The sequence below is a fragment of the Dendronephthya gigantea genome, unplaced genomic scaffold, assembly GCF_004324835.1.
Source record: "Dendronephthya gigantea isolate DGI-Jeju-01 unplaced genomic scaffold, DenGig_1.0 000432F, whole genome shotgun sequence".
Classification (NCBI taxonomy): Eukaryota; Metazoa; Cnidaria; class Anthozoa; order Malacalcyonacea; family Nephtheidae; genus Dendronephthya; species Dendronephthya gigantea.
The window spans coordinates 1-14,710 of record NW_021163442.1 but is presented as its reverse complement, the minus strand read 5'-3'; the positions used below and the strand labels follow the sequence as shown (position 1 = coordinate 14,710).

The window sequence follows — 14,710 nt, the reverse complement described above, 5'->3', positions numbered from 1 at the left end:
AGCGCAGGTCAAACTATGATTAAGTAGATGAATTTCAACGAATAAAGGTGTGGCTGTTTTACAAAGCAAAAGCAGTCAGTTTTACATGTCACATTGACAGAATGCTGCCATTTTAAACTAAAATTGCTACTGGCTTAGGTAATAAATTACTTACAAATAAACACATGGCAGAGAAGATTATAACCTTTTTAATTTTGTTCAAATGATTTCAAGCTTAAGTATCCCTTCATCCAGGGAAATACAGCATCCAGCACAGCAAATTAAAGAAAAATTAAAAGCCGAGCCATATTACTTTCTGGGCGTACAACGTTACATGCCATATATCACTAAAATGTTATGAGCTTAATACCTTTACTGGCCAGCACGTTGAAAGATTCCCTCGAAATCGGCTTCATCTTCATGCTAGATATTAATAGGGAAAATTCGTATTAAAATCGAAGCTGAATTAGCTAGCTTTTTAGGAAGAGTATTTCATATTGTACATGGTTTTTTGCATTATTTCTGACCAAACGATTTGCTTTAGAAGATTAAGAGGAAAACAAAATACTTAACTTTGAACACACAGCACGACCAGCTTGCCCACAAAGGTGAAAGCCACAAGGTCCACATGGCATCATCTCTGTGGCATCGCTATTTTGAAATTCACCTCCACAAGTTCCCCAACTGAATTAGTTGAACCGATATTAAACTGTCACAGCTTTAAGAAAATATTTCTACTTCATCTTTTGACAACTGGCTGTTCAGATAAACCTATATACAACAAAAAAAAGCAAAGAAACCCTGAGCTACATTCAGTAATTCAGTGGGAACTAGCAGAGTGCAATGATCGTTGCATACCACCCCAGCGGGGGAAAGAAACCCCCACCGTGGCAGCATACAGCAAGTCGAAGAACTCAAGCCAGAACCTACCTTTTAGTCAACGGCGAACTCCTTCTTCGAACAATCTTCAATCTTGCTGACAATCGTAGAAGATCACATGGTGTGATAATGCCGATAAACTCCGGTGATAATTCAAAGTGGTTTGCTGATTTTAATTTGCGATTCCTGTGCGAATACTTGACCGATTTTAATAAAAATGGGACCCCTTTAAAGAAGAAATTTTCCTCAGTGGATACATGTTTTTTTAGGTCGATATGTTGCCAATTCGCTATGATATTCACCTTAAAGTGCATGCGTTATATATATTATTCAATATCACACATCAAAGCAACCTAATCTTTAAAATATTGCCCAAAATGAAATAATAGAAACCTTGGATCAAATGAAAATCAGACTTTTTGAAGATGGCGTTTTTGTACCGAGCACCATATCACTCACAGAGGGTTATTTTAAGGCAGCTGGAATGCTGATGGCTTGCAGAATTGTGCAAGGGGGTCCTGCACCAAATTTTATGGCACAGTGGGTGTTCGATTATTTTGCTCATGGTTTGCATCAGGTGCCTTTGTGCACTGATGACATCCAAAATGAGCTGCCAAAAAAGGTAGCTGAAAAGGTACAATGCACCCCATTATATTTAGGCTTAAATATTGTCACAGCAATTGCCATTGACGAACAACAAAATGCTGCCGAATCATTTAGGCAACAACATTTGAATTACACATGCACTGTAATTTTTCCACAATTGTATGGCACAAATAAAATTTCTATAGTAAAATATTAAGGAAGCCACAGAAGGGTGCATATTATACTGCAGTCCATTATTATACCATGTGGAATTGTGCTTCATGAGTGTCCATTTTAAATTATTTTATTAAAATAGCCCAGAGGATTTTAAACATAATAATTTTTTTTAAAATGAGTTGCAAGAAATAATTTGTGATGATGAAGTTCTAATTACAGTGGTAAATTCAGTTGGTTAGGTTTGGTAAAAATATACTGCAAACTATTCATTAACCCACCATTTTCCTTCTGTTTTTAACATATCTGACTTCTAACTCACTCTATGAAATCAGTAAAAGCTTACATACGTATTTATTAAGTAGTGTGCTAAAAAATGTTGTTAAGGACCAGATAATGAGGCAATAGATCATAATGAGCTTGCCCCTGTATCTTTCACAAATATAGCCGAATATTGGAGCAAATATCATATAGCTTGCAATAAATATTGTCTGGAGAAGGCCTCCTAAGGCATAATTTATGCTGAAAACAATATTTGAATAATGATTGTGTAAAAAAATTATATTGCATTCACATGTGATAGCAATTCTAACAGGATTGGGTAATAATAAAGGATTGTAATTATATCTTGTGTAATAATTGCAGTGAAATTAACAACCAGCATTTCCAAATTTTGCTTGATTGCATACAAAATATTAGCTTGAATTTGAGGTTGATATTGTTATTATATTCTAACTACAATGTTTAGGTTGAGATGTTATACCAGGAAATTACATGACAATTATCAATTAATTGTCCGATTTTTAGAAGTCTTCACTTCAGTCTCACCATGCACAAATATTAAAGCATCTACGAAATTTTGCGAGGGTGAAGCGTCAGAAGCGATCCATATAGTTGAGTAAATCAAGAATAAGATACCAACAGTGACTTATTAAAACACGAGGCGTGGTTGTTCTTTGTGGTGAATGTGGTTGAATTTTCGGGATTTTTTTTTTTCTTGCTCAGAGAAGTGAGAGAACGAATGGTGAAACATCATGTAATATGATAGGTAGCCCAACACTCGTGTTCTGCGCGCGTACACGCTACTCAGTGATTAGCATATATTAATTTATATACTAAGGTTGGCAACTTTATCACCAATTATCAATAATATATCACATACATACATGTCAAACTTCGATAATTTGGATCCAAAACCATAGTCAAGAACCTCACCAGTGTCAACAGAAATAACAAATCAATTCCAAAGTTTGCAGTGAACCCTTGCTTAGCCCATGTGCCATCATAACTCACAGCAATCTCTGCAACATCTGACTCAACAATGACTGTGCTATTTCCATATCTACGAGACTCATCATTGGTAACTTTCAACTCTCCACCTAATTCCCAATTATGCAAGGACTGAAATGCACTTGCTAGGTTTGAAAGTTCAATCATTCGATAACCATACTCGCCATCAAAATCTCTCTTCTATCTATATCTTCACTTGTAAGCTTTCGTATTGAAGCAGTTTCATTCAGTGATGTTGACCCACATGGCGTTGATGTCGCTGATGAAACACACTCAGAAGAGCTACTTTGACCATTGAAGCACGATTGTCTTGCTCATAAATCTGAATCCTGCAATATTAGAACAGAGTACGAAGGTATTTTATAAACAAAATCATTATCTGAGTATAATCTTTTATCCAAATTTAATAATCATCCAACAATCACTGTAAACATAATTATACACAGTATCTCAAACTTAGATAAAATCGACAAACTTACAGGAGATATCTTCCAGTAGTTGTTTTTCAAAATATTTATTTGGTTGTTTTTTAAAAGACAATTGTTGAATGGTTTTATAAAGCTCCACTCTTCACTCTTGATGCGTTAGCCATTTTAATTTAGTTTTCTTGATACTTCATGTTGTGCAAATGAAATGGATTCACACCAAAACGAAAAATGTAAACAAGGCTCGCACATGCGTAGAAGCGACTGGAAATTGCGGTGAAGAGCGGTGGAAATTGCGGTGAAGAGCAGTGGAAATTGCGGTGAAGAGCGGTGGAAATTGCGGTGAAGAGCGGTGGAAATTGCGGCGAAGAGCGGTGGAAATTGCGGTGAAGAGAGCCGAAATTGCGATGAAGAGCGGTTAAAATTTCTTATTTTTTTGCCTGTTTTAATATCATAAAAAGTATATTCGATATCATATACTTTTTATAAAGCATGCAGAATAGAAAAGAAAAAAAATACGCATATAAACTTAGATATAAACTAGAGAAAACTACTTTATCTTATATTAGAGTTCCATTCCGACAACGAGATATCTGTAGTTGAAGGAATGTTTACAGTTCTCCAAGAAGGACTACCACGAAACACAAACAACGTGTTTTTTCAAGTCACAAATGCAAAATAGACAAATATTAATAGAATAATATCTATTATTTGCTGCGAGAAAGCCTTTACGTTTTTCCTTCCCCATCTTTCGGCGCCATAGTTCGCTCTGAAATCAAATAAGCACGGAAACACTAAATTAAAGTAACCGCTCACTTGCATTTGACATTTTCAACCGAAATATACAAGATAAAGCAGTAAAAATCGGCAGGAATATCACCATGTACCTAAGCAAGACTTCCAACTTTTCCCGAACTTCTTCGAGACTGCAAGTGCAAAGACTGAGTTTCGTCTAGATTGTAGGTTCAACTGCCTTTTATTACTTCAAAGACAATGTTTTAAACAGTGGTTTTTAAACAGGAGGTCTGGTAAATTTCAAAATTTTCTTGGGGGAGGAGATGCCCCCCCATCCTCCGTTCCCAGGTTTTTCGAGTACAGGAGATGCCCTCCCCCTTGACAGTGCTCTATCCTCGCGGCCCTGACCATGAGGACCTATTAAAATTCTTTTACGACAGTGTTCTGGGAATCGAACCCAGAAGCCACAAATCGTTTTTAACACTATCAAACAACACGCCCTGGTTTGGCCCCAGGCCTGAACACTCTTTTTCAAAGTTAAACGAAAAGGATGGAAACCAGAGTGCCCGGTGAAAAACCCTCCAAAGGTAACCTGAATTTCAGGTTACCTGACCGGCGGTCCGAATTTGTTATTTTTATTAGAAATCATCCGCAATGACATGCACTTCAGTTTTTATCTATAATTCATCGTTTCAGCTCCGCTAATTTCAAACCGAGTCCCTGGAATTGCTATGCAATTCCTGATCCTCGTTAATTCGATTCTTCTGGTGGTCTAACCTGCGGAGCGCGCGCACATTTAGAGCGCACAAAACATCATGCTCTTAGACATTCAACTGCGCTTTGTCCGACAATGGCAACGAAAATTATTTCCGAATTATTCAAACATTCATCTTATGATAAAAAAATACTTCGTATTCACGACTTGCATGCTTTTTCATATCAAACTGATGTAGACGACCTCATGCACTGTTTTTATTTTTATTTTATACGTTCTGGATTACGGTTGACCGAATATGAAGGAAATAAACGTAATCAGGCTGAACATGCAACTTACTCAATATGGCTAATCAATAATGTTCCCTTACCTGTAAATTTTCGTAACGTATAATTACCTTTGGTAAACAATGTATCGAATTTCACTTGCTTCATTTCTCCACTCCAAACAGTTATCTTCTTCTTCAACAGCATCTCGACGGTTGGGCATGTAAGAAATTAAACAACATAGTAAGTGTGTCAAAATGCAAAGGGTTTTCTTTAAAGGGTTTGTTTTTCAGGCAAGAGAGTATTATACAATATTAAACCTACAGTTTAAACATTATACCTCGAGATACCCCCCACTATAAGTCCAGTTATCATGCAATGCAATTTGGGAGGTATGTTTTCTCCTCTTATACAAATTTCATCAAGTTAGTGAAAGTGATTAGATTACGTTTATTTCCTTCATGTTCGGGATTAATCGGATTTTTCAAAGCTTACAACTGCAAACCAAAAAATTATTCCGAACAAGGGAAAAAGAAGAGTACTAGTGTCTAAACAGCAAAGCACTTATTTTTTTTCACTTCAAACTTCAAAATTCCATGCTAAAGTATAATTTTTGTTGCCACTGACGGACGGTCCTTCGAAACGCATTATAACAGGCTGAAAAGAGAACTTATATAATCATATAAGTACTCGCGATTACCTTCGTATAAATCTAAAATTAGGCTAATACGAATTCGATATTTTCTCTAACAAATTGCATTTTGTTAGTTTCTTTTGAACGCTTTAAAGCTATCATGCATACGCAGACGCTACATCGTTGGATTTCACACTTATTCACACAAGTGACAAAACTAGGAATTTTTTTATCGAGAAAGCTCGAAAAATGCGTTCATGATAGCTTTGAGAAATTTTCTGTTATCATGCATAGTCGAAAAGGTTGAAATGCCACTTGATGTGTGAATGTACTAGGTTATACAACCAGGAGGATCCAATGCCATGCAGCATGCACATGCACTAATCATGCATACCTATAGTATAAACCTCAACCAGCTTCCACTTGATCCTGAAAAGCTCCTCCAACATCTAATTCATCACTGATCCTGCAACGCTCCTCCAACATCTAATTCATCACTGATCCTGCGACGCTTCTCCAACATCTAATTCATCACTGATCCTGCGACGCTCCTCCAACATCTAATTCATCACTGATCCTACGATGCTCCTCCAACGTCTAATTCATCACTGATCCTGCAACACTCCTCCAACATCTAATTCATCACTGATCCTGCGACGCTCCTCCAACATCTAATTCATCACTGATCCTGCAACGCTCTTCCAACATCTAATTCATCACTGATCCTGCGACGCTCATCCAACATCTAATTCATCACTGATCCTGCGACGCTCCTCCAACATCTAATTCATCACTGATCCTGCGACGCTCCTCCAACATTTAATTCATCACTGATCCTGCGACGCTCCTCCAACATCTAATTCATCACTGATCCTGCGACGCTCCTATAACATCTAATTCATCACTGATCCTGCGACGATCCGTCTGGTCCTGCGACGATCCTTCAACATCTGATCCTGCAACGATACTTTAGAAAAAAGATATGATATTAATTTCCAAGTCACAAATATCACTTAGATACCAGTATCATACCATACCATACCATACCATACCGCACTATCTGATGCTGAGACGATCCTTCATCATCTGATCCTGCAACGATACTTTATTAAAATGATATGACATTAATTTTCAAGTCACAAATATCACTTAGGTAGCAATACCATACCATACCATACCATCTGATCCTGCGACGATTCTTGAACATCTGATGCTGCAATGATCCTCCTCATCCTGCGACGATCCCTCATCATCTGAAAACAAAAGTATAATATGAATAATTTCCAACAGAGAAATGTCACTTATGTATAAAGCACTCAGGATAAATTATATCGAACCTCCAACACTCCAACGTCAGTCACTCGTGGCCTTCACATTGCACACGCAAATACAAAATGTCATGCACGTTTTAATACAAAATATCATATACGTTTAAATACAAAATTTCATGCACGTTTTAATACAAAATATCATGCACGTTTTAATACAAAATGTCATGCACGTTTTAATACAAAATGTCATTAACATTTTAATACAAAATGTTATGCGCGTTTTAATATAAAATGTCATGCACGTTTTAATACAAAATGTCATGCACGTTTAATACAAAATGTCATGCACGTTTTAATACAAAATGTCATGCAGGTGTTAATTCAAAATGTCATGGACGTTTTAATACAAAATGTCACGCACGTTTTAATACAAAATGTCATGCACGTTTTAATACCAAATGTCGTGCTTGTTTTAATACAAAATGTCATGCACGTTTAAATACAAAATGTCATGCACGTTTTAATACAAAATATCATGCAGGTTTTAATACAAAATGTCGTGCAGGTTTTAATACAAAATGTCATGCAGGTGTTAATTCAAAATGTCATGCACGTTTTAATACAAAATGTCACGCGCGTTTAAATACAAAATGTCATGCACGTTTTAATACGAAATATCATGCAGGTTTTAATACAAAATGTCGTGCAGGTTTTAATACAAAATGTCATCCACGTTTTAATATAAAATGTCATGCACGTTTTAATACAAAATGTCATGCACGTTTCATTACTAAATGTCATGCACGTTTTAATACAAAATGTCATGCCCGTTTTAATACAAAATGTCATGCACGTTTTAATACAAAATGTCATGCACGTTTTAATACAAAATGTCATGCAGGTGTTAACTCAAAATGTCATGCACGTTTTAATACAAAATGTCACGCACGTTTTAATACAAAATGTCATGCACGTTTTAATACCAAATGTCGTCCTTGTTTTAATACAAAATGTCATGCACGTTTAAATACAAAATGTCATGCACGTTTTAATACAAAATATCATGCAGGTTTTAATACAAAATGTCGTGCAGGTTTTAATACAAAATGTCATGCAGGTGTTAATTCAAAATGTCATGCACGTTTTAATACAAAATGTCACGCACGTTTAAATACAAAATGTCATGCACGTTTTAATACAAAATATCATTCAGGTTTTAATACAAAATGTCGTGCAGGTTTTAATACAAAATGTCATCAACGATTTAATATAAAATGTCATGCACGTTTTAATACAAAATGTCATGCACGTTTCATTACTAAATGTCATGCACGTTTTAATACAAAATGTCATGCCCGTTTTAATACAAAATGTCATGCACGTTTTAATACAAAATGTCATGCACGTTTTAATACAAAATTTTATGCACGTTTTAATACAAAATGTCATGCACGTTTTAATACAAAATGTTATGCACGTCTTAATACAAAATGTTATGCACGTTTTAATACAAATGGTCATGCACGTTTTAATACAAAATGTACGTTATGCGCGTTTTGGTAAAAAATGTCATGCTTGTTTTAATACAAAACGCCATGAACGTTTTAATACAAAATGTCATCCATGTTTTAAAATATAAATGTCAAGCACGTTTAAATACAAAATGCATGCACGTTTTAATACAAAATATCATGCAGGTTTTAATACAAAATGTCGTGCAGCTTATAATACAAAATGTCATCCACGTTTTGATACAAAATGTCATGCACGTTTTAATACAAAATGTCATGCACGTTTTATTACAAAATATCATGCAGGTTTTAATACAAAATGTCATGCACGTTTTAATACAAAATGTCAGCCACGTTTTAATACAAAATGTCATGCACGTTTTAATACAAAATGTCATGCACGTTTTATTACAAAATGTCATGCACGTTTTAATACAAAATGTCATTTACGTTTTAATACAAAATGTCATAAACGTTTTAATACAAAATGTCATGTTTGTTTTGATACAAAATGTTATGCACGTTTTAATACAAAATATCATGCACGTTTTATTACAAAATGTCATGCACGTTTTAATACAAAATATCATGCAGGTTTTAATACAAAATGTCGTGCAGGTTTTAATACAAAATGTCATCCACGTTTTAATATAAAATGTCATTTACGTTTTAATACAAAATGTCATGCACGTTTTAATACAAAATGTCATGATCGTTTTAATACAAAATGTCATTCACGTTTTAATAAAAAAAGGCCTTCACGTTTTAATAAAAAAAGTTATGCGCGTTTTATTACAAAATGTCATGCAAGTTTTAATACAAAATGTCATGCAAGTTTTAATAAAAAATGTCATGCACGTTTTAATACAAAATGTCATGCACAATTTAATAAAAAATTTCATGCACGTTTCAATACAAAATGTCATTTACGTTTTAATACAAAATGTCATGCACGTTTTAATACAAAATGTCATGCACGTTTTAATACAAAATATCATGCACAATTTAATACAAAATGTCATGCACAATTTAATAAAAAATGTCATGCACGTTTCAATACAAAATGTCATTTACCTTTTAATACAAAATGTCATGCACGTTTTAATACAAAATGTTATGCAGGTTTTAATACAAAATGTCATGCACGTTTTAATACAAAATGTCATGCACGTTTTAATACCAAATGTCGTCCTTGTTTTAATACAAAATGTCATGCACGTTTAAATACAAAATGTCATGCACGTTTTAATACAAAATATCATGCAGGTTTTAATACAAAATGTCGTGCAGGTTTTAATACAAAATGTCATGCAGGTGTTAATTCAAAATGTCATGCACGTTTTAATACAAAATGTCACGCACGTTTAAATACAAAATGTCATGCACGTTTTAATACAAAATATCATTCAGGTTTTAATACAAAATGTCGTGCAGGTTTTAATACAAAATGTCATCAACGATTTAATATAAAATGTCATGCACGTTTTAATACAAAATGTCATCAGCCGTTTCATTACTAAATGTCATGCACGTTTTAATACAAAATGTCATGCCCGTTTTAATACAAAATGTCATGCACGTTTTAATACAAAATGTCATGCACGTTTTAATACAAAATTTTATGCACGTTTTAATACAAAATGTCATGCACGTTTTAATACAAAATGTTATGCACGTCTTAATACAAAATGTTATGCACGTTTTAATACAAATGGTCATGCACGTTTTAATACAAAATGTACGTTATGCGCGTTTGGTAAAAAATGTCATGCTTGTTTTAATACAAAACGCCATGAACGTTTTAATACAAAATGTCATCCATGTTTTAAAAATAAATGTCAAGCACGTTTAAATACAAAATGTCATGCACGTTTTAATACAAAATATCATGCAGGTTTTAATACAAAATGTCGTGCAGCTTATAATACAAAATGTCATCCACGTTTTGATACAAAATGTCATGCACGTTTTTAATACAAAAGTCATGCACGTTTTATTACAAAATATCATGCAGGTTTTAATACAAAATGTCATGCACGTTTTAATACAAAATGTCAGCCACGTTTTAATACAAAATGTCATGCACGTTTTAATACAAAATGTCATGCACGTTTTATTACAAAATGTCATGCACGTTTTAATACAAAATGTCATTTACGTTTTAATACAAAATGTCATAAACGTTTTAATACAAAATGTCATGCTTGTTTTGATACAAAATGTTATGCACGTTTTATACAAATATCATGCACGTTTTATTACAAAATGTCATGCACGTTTTAATACAAAATATCATGCAGGTTTTAATACAAAAATGTCGTGCAGGTTTAATACAAAATGTCATCCACGTTTTAATATAAAATGTCATTTACGTTTTAATACAAAATGTCATGATCGTTTTAATACAAAATGTCATTCACGTTTTAATAAAAAAAGGCCTTCACGTTTTAATAAAAAAAGTTATGCGCGTTTTATTACAAAATGTCATGCAAGTTTTAATACAAAATGTCATGCAAGTTTTAATAAAAAATGTCATGCACGTTTTAATACAAAATGTCATGCACAATTTAATAAAAAATTTCATGCACGTTTCAATACAAAATGTCATTTACGTTTTAATACAAAATGTCATGCACGTTAATACAAATGTCATGCACGTTTTAATACAAAATATCATGCACAATTTAATACAAAATGTCATGCACAATTTAATAAAAAATGTCATGCACGTTTCAATACAAAATGTCATTTACCTTTTAATACAAAATGTCATGCACGTTTTAATACAAAATGTTATGCAGGTTTTAATACAAAATGTCATGCACGTTTTAATACAGAATGTCATGCACTTTTTCACACAAAATGTCATACACGTTTTAATACAAAATGTCATTTACGTTTTAATACAAAATGTCATGCACGTTTTAATACAAAATGTCATGATCGTTTTAATACAAAATGTCATGCACGTTTTAATACAAAATGTCCTGCACGTTTTAATACAAAATGTTATGCACGTTTTAGTACAAAATGTTATGCACGTTTTAACTCAAAATGTTTACACGTTTTAATACAAATTGTCATGCACGTTTTATTACAAAAAAATATTATGCTCAATTTGGTACAAAATGTCATGCAAGTTTTAATACAAAATGTCATGCAGGTGTTAATTCAAAATGTCATGGACGTTTTAATACAAAATGTCACGCACGTTTTAATACAAAATGTCATGCACGTTTTAATACCAAATGTCGTGCTTGTTTTAATACAAAATGTCATGCACGTTTAAATACAAAATGTCATGCACGTTTTTAATACAAAATATCATGCAGGTTTTAATACAAAATGTCGTGCAGGTTTTAATACAAAATGTCATGCAGGTGTTAATTCAAAATGTCATGCACGTTTTAATACAAAATGTCACGGCGCGTTTGATACAAAATGTCATGCACGTTTTATATACGAAATATCATTGCAGGTTTTAATACAAAATGTCGTGCAGGTTTAATACAAATGTCATCCACGTTTTAATATAAAAGTCATGCACGTTTTAATACAAAATGTCATGCACGTTTCATTACTAAATGTCATGCACGTTTTAATACAAAATGTCATGCCCGTTTTAATACAAAATGTCATGCACGTTTTAATACAAAATGTCATGCACGTTTTAATACAAAATGTCATGCAGGTGTTAACTCAAAATGTCATGCACGTTTTAATACAAAATGTCACGCACGTTTATTACAAAATGTCATGCACGTTTTAATACAAAATATCATTCAGGTTTTAATACAAAATGTCGTGCAGGTTTTAATACAAAATGTCATCAACGATTTAATATAAAATGTCATGCACGTTTTAATACAAAATGTCATGCACGTTTCATTACTAAATGTCATGCACGTTTTAATACAAAATGTCATGCCCGTTTTAATACAAAATGTCATGCACGTTTTAATACAAAATGTCATGCACGTTTTAATACAAAATTTTATGCACGTTTTAATACAAAATGTCATGCACGTTTTAATACAAAATGTTATGCACGTCTTAATACAAAATGTTATGCACGTTTTAATACAAATGGTCATGCACGTTTTAATACAAAATGTACGTTATGCGCGTTTTGGTAAAAAATGTCATGCTTGTTTTAATACAAAACGCCATGAACGTTTTAATACAAAATGTCATCCATGTTTTAAAAATAAATGTCAAGCACGTTTAAATACAAAATGTCATGCACGTTTTAATACAAAATATCATGCAGGTTTTAATACAAAATGTCGTGCAGCTTATAATACAAAATGTCATCCACGTTTTGATACAAAATGTCATGCACGTTTTAATACAAAATGTCATGCACGTTTTATTACAAAATATCATGCAGGTTTTAATACAAAATGTCATGCACGTTTTAATACAAAATGTCAGCCACGTTTTAATACAAAATGTCATGCACGTTTTAATACAAAATGTCATGCACGTTTTTTACAAATGTCATGCACGTTTTAATACAAAATGTCATTTACGTTTTAATACAAAATGTCATAAACGTTTTAATACAAAATGTCATGCTTGTTTTGATACAAAATGTTATGCACGTTTTAATACAAAATATCATGCACGTTTTATTACAAAATGTCATGCACGTTTTAATACAAAATATCATGCAGGTTTTAATACAAAATGTCGTGCAGGTTTTAATACAAAATGTCATCCACGTTTTAATATAAAATGTCATTTACGTTTTAATACAAAATGTCATGATCGTTTTAATACAAAATGTCATTCACGTTTTAATAAAAAAAGGCCTTCACGTTTTAATAAAAAAAGTTATGCGCGTTTTATTACAAAATGTCATGCAAGTTTTAATACAAAATGTCATGCAAGTTTTAATAAAAAATGTCATGCACGTTTTAATACAAAATGTCATGCACAATTTAATAAAAAATTTCATGCACGTTTCAATACAAAATGTCATTTACGTTTTAATACAAAATGTCATGCACGTTTTAATACAAAATGTCATGCACGTTTTAATACAAAATATCATGCACAATTTAATACAAAATGTCATGCACAATTTAATAAAAAATGTCATGCACGTTTCAATACAAAATGTCATTTACCTTTTAATACAAAATGTCATGCACGTTTTAATACAAAATGTTATGCAGGTTTTAATACAAAATGTCATGCACGTTTTAATACAGAATGTCATGCACTTTTTCACACAAAATGTCATACACGTTTTAATACAAAATGTCATTTACGTTTTAATACAAAATGTCATGCACGTTTTAATACAAAATGTCATGATCGTTTTAATACAAAATGTCATGCACGTTTTAATACAAAATGTCCTGCACGTTTTAATACAAAATGTTATGCACGTTTTAGTACAAAATGTTATGCACGTTTTAACTCAAAATGTTTACACGTTTTAATACAAATTGTCATGCACGTTTTATTACAAAAAAATATTATGCTCAATTTGGTACAAAATGTCATGCAAGTTTTAATACCAAATGTTATGCACGTTTTGGTACAAAATGTCATGCACGTTTTAATAAAAAATGTCATGCACGTTTTAATACAAAATGTCATACACGTTTTAATACAAAATGTCATTCATGTTTTAATAAAAAAAGTTATGCGCGTTTTAACACAAAATGTCATGCAAGTTTTAATACAAAATGTCATGCACGTTTTAATACAAAATGTCATGCACAATTTAATAAAAAATGTCATACACGTTTCAATACAAAATGTCATTTATCGCTTCCCTTCATATCTAAAAGATACCTTGTCATGACGAGCTCTGTTTTCTGTGTTCTAGATCTCGTACAAAAACAACTCAGACACAGAGTTGGAATAATTTTGGCAATGTGCGTAATTGTCTAACGCACATGCCGATTTATTAATTTTTACTTAACAACAAATTAATTATTAATCAACAAACAATAAATTCAATTACTAAACAATTTGCACAGAAAAGGTGGGGCTAATTTAAACGCCCTACCGAATATACTAATATACCTTTACATTAAGCTCGCGTGAGAAAACGGGGAGGAGGGCGGGTTCAAATTTGATCTGTAATGACCTTGTCGAAGCGAGGAGCAGAATGAATTGGCAGCACATTCTGCTCTTTATCTATACTGACCCTCATCTCCGCTTTCCCACACGTTACCTATATGTCATCAGAACTCAGGGAAATTACCTGCGCGTCAAACTAAAGTATTT

General features: G+C 32.8%; 1 long non-coding RNA gene across 1 annotated transcript; it reads right to left on the bottom strand.

Annotated features, from left to right (window-relative positions):
- Positions 1-661: 661 nt before the first annotated feature.
- On the bottom strand, positions 662-3,485 carry LOC114543280. Its single transcript, XR_003689959.1, has 4 exons — positions 3,387-3,485; positions 2,911-3,236; positions 2,784-2,827; positions 662-750 (listed from the first exon to the last, which is right to left on the bottom strand). It is a non-coding gene; the product is annotated as an uncharacterized LOC114543280 (long non-coding RNA).
- Positions 3,486-14,710: the final 11,225 nt, after the last annotated feature.